This window comes from Pocillopora verrucosa, chromosome 11 (genome assembly GCF_036669915.1).
Source record: "Pocillopora verrucosa isolate sample1 chromosome 11, ASM3666991v2, whole genome shotgun sequence".
NCBI lineage: Eukaryota > Metazoa > Cnidaria > Anthozoa > Scleractinia > Pocilloporidae > Pocillopora > Pocillopora verrucosa.
The window spans coordinates 3,215,369-3,224,191 of NC_089322.1; positions in this window are offsets into that span (position 1 = coordinate 3,215,369).

Genomic DNA, 8,823 nt, shown 5'->3' on the forward strand with positions numbered 1-8,823 from the left:
ATTATTGCTTACGATTGCACAAAACTAATCGAAAAGCTCGTCGTTGGTATTCAGACCGTCGTTCAAAGTTGGAAAACTCATTTGAATTACAAATCATTTAAAAAATTAAAATTCATGAATTTGCTATCAGTCTTAAACGTGGAAAGAGCTTATGAACTAAAAAAAGAAATTCAGCGTCTTTTTAAGCCAGTTTGCGGCCAATTGATGAACGACACTCTGTCCCTACTTTTCCCAAGGTAAATAACTCATGTATTAATACATATTGAATTGAAATACAGTGTTCTTCTTGTTTTCGTTATCGTTGAACATTAAATTACAGAGTGACAAGTCGAAGGGGGCACTAATTAGACAGTACAGCATGTACACTGTAAGACAAACTCCATCCCATTCGTAGCCGCCATGACAGTTTTCATTGAACCAAGTGACTCCTGAGGCGGCAGCGAGAAATTTGTTCGTTCATTGTTGTTGTATTGATCGCTTATTTAGTTATTCAGTTCCTATTTTTATTTTTAAACTTATTTCAACAATATACACAGTCCATCATGCTCAGAGTTTTAGAATTAGGGTAGCTGAAGATGGTTTTCATAACTTTAAACAAATATTCTATAATGTATCGACACAAACACACTTTTGTCATGTTCCTTTGAAAATGGTATCAAAATATTATCAAATTATTTTTAACGTTTTGAGGTTATTTTTTTCTCGTGACATAAATGGTTACCATATTAACGCTACAACCCCGATTTTGCCTTTATTTGCTCGGTAACCCCCTATTATATATAAAATTGCGGCCGTAAGATTTGAGAAGAGTTGGGGAGAAGTTTGCCTTGGGCCTGGTACTAATAATGAGGTTACCAGTGCCAGACCCCTTTCAGACTTTTGGCTGACTCGCGTTGCTTAAGGCCTTTTACTTCCCGGCGGGCAAAGAAAAGCCCGCGCCGAAGCGATAATAATGATGGCGTGCTCGCATAACTTTCTCCATTTTAGTGTTAGATATCCAGAGGTAGTTCGCCTTTTCACGGCAATTCAATTCTTTTTTTTTTTTTTTTGCAGGAAAGAGATTGCATAGTTTAGAACGTTCACAGCTGTTCAAAACAACTCTTGATTGTCTTTATCCAGGGAAAAAGCCTGGACGACTTACACAACCAACACACGGAGTACCTCAAAAAAACCTTTTTCTGTTCTCTGCTCAGTCGAAAGGCAGCGCCTGTAATGACCATCATAAGTGACCCAGGCACACTTATTCTCAAACTGCGTGCGCACTGTTGGCGTTCCCATGGCAACATGACCCTTGTACAGGGCACGTCACTCTTCCCGCACATGGCACCATGCATAATACTCATTACGTGTTCAAAGAATACTCTACCTTTCTCTTCACAGGTGAGATGTTTCGATAAATAACATTTTTCTTTAGGAATTCTTCGTTCACAGTACTTTGGGACTAGAGAATGTGTTTGGTGTAACAGGGGTCTGTTGAATATCGTCAGTTGCGGAGCTAAAAACTGGTTTTTTTGCTTTTTTTTGCGCTCAGTCCGTTCACGTTTTTCCGCGCTTCTGGCAATTTCCTTGTTTTTCTGTCTGAATTCTCATTGGCTCCTTGTGATAGCTTCCTTGTCTCTGATTGGACGTTGTGATGTTTTCTGTGTTGGTTTCATAATACGTTAGAGAAAAGCACTCTGATGGAATAAATGTTTTTATTTTTTATCTTTTGGTCATCAGCGATTCGTACTGCTGCACAAAAAAGGTGCATCCGGCGTGCTGTACTCTCTGAATAAAATTTTCTCGGGAGGCATACCCCTAGACTCCCTTAGCGGCTCGCGCCTTCCGCGCTCGATACTTGCCTCGTCTTCTTCTGAAGTCTGGCTACGGTCCCCTCCCCTCAACCTATCTACTCACACACGTCTTGCATCACGTTTAAAACGAATATGGAAACGAGCTCATAGCCTCAAATGACACGGAACAACCTGTAGGTAACAGCACAAATTAGTACTGACATGCTTTCGAGTGAAATTGGTCTTAAAAATCGAGTAAATTTATTAAAGACCAAATATTTCACGAGCCCGTAGCAAATTGCAAGTGCAATTTGTAGTCTTTGAAAATTTTTCAAGTGCCCTTTACAAAAAATTGCACGAGAAATCATGTTGCTACTTAGTAATAATATAAATCAAAAAAAGACAAAGACAAAGACAAGGCAAACGAAATTTGACAGCGTGCGCGCTAGTTGTAATTTGTATTCATGTTCCAGCTTTGCACCCGTGTTACATGACAAATGCACTCGGTTTCAGCCAATCAGAAGCGCGTAAATTTTTCGTGTATATTTTTAGTATAGGTAGCAACATGATTTCGAGTACAATTTGGTGTTAAATTTTTCAGAGACAACAAACTTGCATTCATGTTACAACTTTGGACTCGTATTACATGAAAAATGGACTCGTTTTAAGCCAATCAGACGCGCGTAATTTTTTATGTATATTATTGCACACAGATAGAGAGTGAAATTTCGGATCAAGTTACCGACGAATACGCAAGGCGAATGAGAGGTTTGTAAACATGCCAAACGCCCAAAAGCAAAGAAAGCACTCGACTATGTCTCGTTTTTCCCCAACATTTCTTATGTGCTCCAGCTGCTTGCTGCTGCTTTACAACTGAACAAAGCTTTTTTATTTGTTAGCGTCGCTCGTTTGATATTTAAAGGGGGCGATTCACGCTTCAAATTATTGTCATTTGCTAATTTTCACTTTTTCACATCTTATCTGCGTTCTGCTGTAATTTTGGGAAATAAAACACATTAGATGATGAAGTAAAAAATATTTCGCTTTGTTTTCGATTTCTGATCGGTCCATTCTTTTTTGAAACCAGTGACTGGCGTCAAATTCTGTGCAGAAGGTGTCTGACAGAACATTATGGGATGATAAATGTTTGCAGTCTTGAATGCGGCTTAATTAAACATTATCCATTGTTCTAAATAAATTTTAAGAGTTCATAGGAGCGAGATGGTTTTATAAAACGCTTATATAAAACAATATAAACAATTATTTTTGCCTAAAATGGTCTCGCTTAAAACTTTCTTAAACAAGAAGTTCAATGAAATTGTGGTTTTGGGTCTTCGGCTCGTTCCTCTTCATCCTTACGATGGTTGTAAATGGATACGTTGCCGTGGTGAAACTTTAAACGTTTATGAATGGCCGCCGCCGCTGGCATGTATTTTAGTCCTAGAAACATCTGGTTCTTATAATTATGAGCTTGCGTTGTGTATTTTAATGATATAGAGTAAAAAAATATCATTTCTTCTTCAATTTTGTTGTGTTTTTACAACAGTCCGCCGATCCACTGAAGGACCTTAAGCAAACCACGACGGCGACGGCAACGAGGACATGAAACAACAAAAGATCTAATTGGCAGAACAATAGCTCAGCGCGTGCGTTTTAAAACTTTCTACATTTCTTAGCCGTCCTATGCTAAATAACAACATGAAATCATCACAATTCGAGTCGTCTGCGAACCAAAATCGTGACGGCAAATTGTTTTAATTTCCATTTAGAACTCAACGCTTCTTTTGTACGTTATGCTGATGTTGAGGTGTGGCGCCATATGAGACGGTGAACACATGCAGCCATTTTTGAAATTCTAATTAAAAGGCAGAAATTCATATTTTGATCGAAGTCTTCCTTGGCGTTGCCGTCCTGACTGCATAAGGTCTCTTGTATGTTCTCTTCAGTGTTTTAGAGTATTATGCTCTTGTTGATAAATTACATGATAATTTTGAAACGATAAATGCTGGAGAAAAAGTGCTGAATTGCCTGACTTTTCGTCAACGACAGTCGATTTGCATACGTGCAACTTCCCCATCAGCTGTGTTTAATTAAGCGGGGAATTGATCATCATCGTTGTTAGTCAATACTGATATAATATTCATTGATATATATAATTTTAATTTATCCGTTTTCATTTGGAAATTTTTTCACATTTGGTAGCATAGATAACAATGATGTAACATTTCCAACACTTTTATAATCCATGACAAATTTTCTTGGAGATGCTCGTCAAGGAAGATCTTCTTTCGACTAAAAATTAATTACTTGACAAGTATTCAAGTCATGTAATCCATCGGTCGCATGTCAAGAGAGATTGTCAAAGGCAAACGCTCTCAGGAAATTTTACAAAGTTACGTTTTCTTGATAAGTCTTTGTGAAACGCTTTTAATTTCTGTTTGTGTGTTTAGCAAACAATTTTTTAGAGAAAAATGACGCACTTGATCCACAAGTCTTACACATGATGACCTTTAAAACAAGTATGAAAACCAGTTATTTGGTTTCAACTGATGCAGAACAAGCAGTGGATAAATACATCTTATCAGACGTTTTGGTGTGTAGTATTGCTGAGTATTTTTGTGAGTTGTGCCGTATTTTGACAAGCCCGTATGACCAGTCAAAATACAAACAACGCCGCTTCCGAAATGCTTTACAACAGAACATGGCTTCTAGGCTTCTTTATTCGTGAAAAACGTCTTTAAAAATTGATAATAAAAGGGGGCGCTTTACGCTCAACACTGACCGATCGAAAATTTTGGAATTATTGTTATTTGAAATATTTGTTGTTGGCTAAGTTTCGTTAATTTGCATATTGTTTGCACTATCATGCTGTACTTATAGTCTCAAAAGTGAGACTGAGTGATGGATGTTTGCAGCCCTGAACATGACTTAATTAAACGGCATATTATTCCACTACTTAACGTTTACATAGGTTGGATGGGGCCATCTATATAAACACAATTACATTTTTCATCCTTAAAACCTTTCAAAACACTCTTGGCCTGACCGAAAATAGCAATTGAAAAGTCCTAGACAAATATTTCGAAGAATCCAATGGAAAAGTGGTTTTGGGTTCTCGGCTGGTTCCTTAGCATTCTCACGATGGTTGTAAATGGATTTGTCATCTTCCTCGTCTGCAGGAAACGTCAGCTTCGCACCAAAACCAACACATTCATCGTGTCTTTAGCAGTGGCTGATTTTGGCGTTGGGATGATTGCTGTTCCTTCATTTTTTTTCTGCAGCCTTGCAACCGAATGCACTCTACGCCCAATAGAGGAATTAATTGTGGTGTCTCTAAGGGGTTTCATTGTTTACACCTCTGGAACAAACTTACTTAGTTTAGTGCTGGAACGTTATGTTGCTGTTGTGAAACCTTTGAAATACTTGGCTTTTATGAAGCGCCGTCGAGTCATTCAAATGGTTCTAACATCTTGGGGAATTCCTTTTCTTTTCCATCTTACTTTAGTGTCGATTACACTTAGTGCAATCGACCGTGCCAAGACTATACGCAGCTACTTGTATTTGCTTTTCGAGATAATCTTGTGCGTAATTCTTATCTTTTTCACTGCATCCATGTTTCTCGTTGTTTACAATCTGAAATCTAGAGATCGCACTTTAACTAAGCAATTGAGGTTTAATCAACTGGTCACTAGAGTTAAAACTCAGAACACGTCAGCGGTAAAATGGGTGGCTATGATAACATGTGTGTTTCTATCGTGCTATGGAATAATGATGCGTTGTAGTTTGCTAGTTTTAACTGGTCAATCGATTAACGATTTTCATTACAAAATACCTCTACAAGTTATTAACTCTGGAATAAACCCTATAGTTTATGCTTTCTTCAAAAGAGATATACATCAAGAATGCAAAAGGCTTCTCTTCAAAAGGCGTCGTTATTTAACAACAGAGTGGTTCCGACGCAAGAAAAACATCAGCTAATGCATATACTTAAATATTTGTTAGATCCCGAGGAGTTCCGATTCAGAATCTATCCGTGACACATTAATTCTTACCTTTATTGCTATGAAGTTAAAACAAAGATAAGTCACCTGTTTAAGAGAAGTAGTATTGATATTACATATGCCTCTAATATTTGAGGATTATTTTGAGGCCGTACTTTACTGGAGAAAATGTTTCTCTCAAATTAATCATTTAGGCTGGCATGTATTTTAGTCTTAGAAACATCTGGTTCTTATAACTATGAGCTTGCGTTGTTTAATGATATAGAGTAAACAATATCATTTCCCCCTCAATTTTGCTGTGTTTTACACTAGAGCTAAAACTCAGAACACGTCAGCAATAAAATGTGTGGCTTTGATAACGTGTGTGTTTCTATCGTAGTATGGATTGTTACTTTTAACTGATAATCTAACATGTAACGATTATTATTACAAAATACCTCTACAAGTTATTAACTCTGAAATAAACCCAATAGTTTACACTTTTTTCAAAAGAGATAAAAAGCAAGAATGTAGAAGGCTTCTTTTCAAAAGGCGTCGTTAATAAACAACAGAATAGTTCCGACGCAAGAAAAACAGAGTAGTTCTGGACAGCCATTAAAAAGAAATTCAATGGGAACGTGGCTTTTGGTTCTCGGCTGGTTCTTCTGCATCCTCACGATGGTTGTAAATGGATTTGTCATCTTCCTCGTCTGCAGTAAATGTCATTTTCGCACATAAACCAACACATTTGTCGTTTCTTAAGCGGTGGCTGATTTTGGTGTTGGGATGATCGCTTTTCCTCCTCGCTTTTTCTTCAACCTTACAACCGAATGCATTCCACGCTGACTTGTATTTTGATGTAAAAAACATCTGCTTCTTAAAATTATGAGCTTGCCTTGCATAATAAAATCAAAAGGGTAAAAACATATCATATTCCTTGTGAATTAATGTGTCCGGTTCTGTGACAGATCGCTTGATCCACGCGTAGTTCAATCCGACGATACCATGCAAAATATGGTTAGAATCTTAACCTTGACAAGGAGCTGTGCACAACATTTCGTTGACATGGTATCCGTCAGTTCCTCGATAGAGGTCGTTCATCAACAATCCCTTTGACCTAAAGCAATTTCTTGCCTAGTTTTATTATTGATCTATGAACGAAGATTTTGCAAGGCAGCCTTTCGTGCGGCAATCTTCATAATTGTAGCATCGCTTATGACCATTGTAGCCATCTGTATCGTCCAACCTCCTCTCCCTCCCCCTACAGGGGATAAATGACGACCAGTCTCTTAGAGCCAATTTTTATTATGAAGAAGTCAAGAAAGTAAGTCAACAGTTGATATTCTCTTGAGAGGTTAAAATGCGTACAGGTCTTCCCCTGGTACCCCAAAAGAAATGACCCTTGTAAGGATGAGCGCGAGGTTATTAGTTAATGCTCGACTTCCTGTTCTTTTCTCCTTCCTTTTCTTTTCTCTAATCCTTTCACCCTTTATCGGAAATTGGGAAAAAAAAAACACCCATTCCTTCGACCGTAATTTTCTTCGTCGAGACAGGTGTAGTTTGAAATAAAGGAGAGATCTCTATCGCAAAACTGCAAGGGAATCGCAAAAAAATTATCGCGATTCCACAGAGTTCGAGCGAGTTGATAGTTAATAAAATAAAATAAAAACATATGAGATAATTTGGAATTTAGCAAAGGCTCTTCGCAAGGCTATCGTTCGAGCGCTGTTTCCGAGTCTAATTTGAATCTGGACAACGATTTTAATAACTGAAAGGTTATTTTCAAGCAATAGTTGTGGTTTTCCTACGGTTGCGAAGGATATTTTTACCTCTTTATTAGAGTCTACTAACTCTTAAAAATAGCCAACTATTGCTTACGATCGCACAAAACTAACTGAAAGCTCGTCGTTAGTATTCAGCTCCTCGTTCAAAGTCGGAAACCTCATTTGAATTACAAATCATTAAAAAATTAAAATTCATGCATTTGCTATCAGTCATGCACGTGGAAAGAGCTTACGAGCTAAAAGAAGAAATTTCAGCGTCTTTTTCAGCCAGTATGGGGTCAAGAGGGAGGTCATTTCGACCTTATTAAACTGGATATCGTCAGTTCTGCCGAGAGCGGGGACTGTTTCTTTAAATCTGCAGATTAGACTGTGGAAAATTCGACGTCGCGAATTGATGGATGACACCTTGTCCCGACCTTTCCCAAGGTAAATAACTTATGAATGAATACATATTGGATTGAAATACAGTGTTCTTCTTCTTGTTGTTACCGTTGAACATTAAATTACAGAGTGACATGTAGAGGGGGAACTTATATATTAAAAAGTACTGTACGTACACTGTAAGACAAATTCCTTCCCATTCGTAGCTGCCATGAAATTTTTACTGAACTAAGTAACTCCTGAGGCAGCAGCGAGAAATTTGTTCGTTTACTGTTGTTGTATTGATCGTTTATTTGCTTATTTAGTTCTTATTTTTATTTTTAAACTTATTTCAACAATATACACAGTCCATCGTGCTCAATGTCTGAGGGTAGCTGAAGATGGTTTTGATAACTTTAAACTTTTGATAACCTTAAACTTTTAATGTTATATGATGTATCGACACAAACACGCTTTTATCATGTTCCTTTCAAAATGTTATCAAAATATTATCAAATTATTTTTAATATTTTGGGGTTATTTTTTTTCCATGACATAAATAGTTACCATATGAACACTACAGCCCCGATTTTTCCTTTACTTTCTCGTAACCCCCTATTATATATAAAATTGCCGCCCTAAGATTTGAGAAGAGTCAGGGAGAAGTTTGCCATGGGCCTGTTACTAATAATGAGGTTACCAGTGCCAGACCCCTTTCAGACCTCTGGCTGGCCCGCGTTGCTTAAGCCTTTTACTTCCCGGCGGGCAAAGAAAAGCCCGCGCTGAAGCGATAACAATGATGGCATGCTCGCATAACTTTCTCCATTTTAATGTTAGATATCCAGAGGTTGTTCGCCTTTTCACGGCAATTCTTTTTTTTTTTCAGGAAAGAGATTGCATAGCTTAGAACGTTCACCGCTGTTCACA